Source organism: Mustelus asterias, unplaced genomic scaffold (assembly GCF_964213995.1).
Source record: "Mustelus asterias unplaced genomic scaffold, sMusAst1.hap1.1 HAP1_SCAFFOLD_2622, whole genome shotgun sequence".
In the NCBI taxonomy this organism is placed as follows: domain Eukaryota; kingdom Metazoa; phylum Chordata; class Chondrichthyes; order Carcharhiniformes; family Triakidae; genus Mustelus; species Mustelus asterias.
In genome coordinates this window covers 26,002-27,853 of record NW_027592567.1, presented here as the reverse complement: position 1 = coordinate 27,853, position 1,852 = coordinate 26,002, and positions in this window count along the sequence as shown.

Below are 1,852 nucleotides of genomic sequence, written 5' to 3'. Positions count from 1 at the left end.
TCATCTTATAAACTTCTATCACGTCTCCTCTCAACCTCCTCCGCTCCAAAGAGAAAAGCCCAAGTTCCCTCAACCTTTCCTCATAAGACCTACCCTCCAAACCAGGCAGCATCCTGGTAAATCTCCTTTGCACTCTTTCCAGTGTTCCCACATCCTTCTTATAGTGAGGTGACCAGAACTGCACACAATATTCCAAATGTGGTCTCACCAAGGTCCTGTACAGTTGCAGCATAACCCCACGGCTCTTAAACTCAAACCCCCTGTTAATGAACGCCAACACACTATAGGCCTTCTTCACGGCTCTATCCACTTGAGTGGCAACCTTCAGAGATCTATGGATGTGAACCCCAAGATCTCTCTGTTCCTCCACATTCTTTCAGAACCCTACCTTTGACCCTGTAATCCACATTTAAATTTGTCCTACCAAAATGAATCACCTCGCACTTGTCAGGGTTAAACTCCATTTGCCATTTTTCAGCCCAGCTCTGCATCCTATCTATATCTCTTTGCAGCCTACAACAGCCCTCCACCTCATCCACTACTCCACCAATCTTGGTGTCATCAGCAAATTTACTGATCCACCCTTCAGCCCCCTCCTCCAAGTCATTTATAAAAATGACAAATAGCAGAGGACCAACCACTGATCCCTGTGGCACTCCGCTGGTAACCGGTTTCCAGTCCGAAAATTTTCCATCCACCACCACCCTCTGTCTTCTGTTAGATAACCAGTTACCTATCCAATCGGCCAAACTTCCCTCTATCCCACACATCCTTACTTTCTTCATAAGCCGACCGTGGGGGACTTTATCAAACGCCTTACTAAAATCCATGTATATGACATCAACTGCACTACCTTCATCTACACACTTAGTTACCTCCTCAAAAAATTCTATCAAATTTGTGAGGCAAGACTTGCCCTTCACAAATCCGTGCTGACTATCCCGGATTAAGCTGCATTGTTCTAAATGGTCGTAAATCCTTTCCCTGAGGACCTTTTCCATCAACTTACCGACTACCGAAGTAAGACTAACCGGTCTATAATTACCAGGGTCATTTCTATTCCCTTTCTTAAACAGAGGAACAACATTCGCCACTCTCCAGTCCTCTGGCACCACCCCCGTGGACAGTGAGGATGCAAAGATCAATGCCAAAGGCTCTGCTATCTCATCCCTTGCCTCCCAAAGACTCCTAGGATATATTTCATCAGGCCCAGGGGACTTATCAACTTTCAGTTTATTCAAAATTGCTAGTACATCTTCCCTCCGAACATCTACTTCCTCCAGCCTATCAGCCTGTGACACCCTCTCTTCCTCAAAAACATGGCCCCTCTCCTTGGTGAACACCGAAGAAAAGTATTCATTCATCACCTCTCCTATCTCTTCTGACTCCATGCACAAATTCCCACTGCCGTCCTTGACCGGCCCCAACCTCACCCTGGTCATTCTTTTATTCCTCACATAAGAGTAAAAAGCCTTGGGGTTTTCCTTGATCCGACCCGCCAAGGACTTCTCATGCCCCCTCCGAGCTCTCCTAAGCCCCTTTTTCAGCTCATTTCTTGCTAACTTGTAACTCTCCATCGAGCCAACTGAACCTTGTTTTCTCAACCTTACATATGCTTCCTTCTTCCTCTTGACAAGACATTCCACCTCTTTTGTGAACCATGGTTCCCTCACTCGGCCATTTCCTCTCTGGCTGGCAGGGACATACCTATCAAGGACACGCAGTATTTGTTCCTTGAAAAAGTTCCACTTTTCATCAGTGCCTTTCCCTGACAATTTTTGTTCCCATCCTATGCTTCCTAATTCCCGCCTGATTGCATCATAATTACCTCTCCCCCAATTGTAAACCTTGC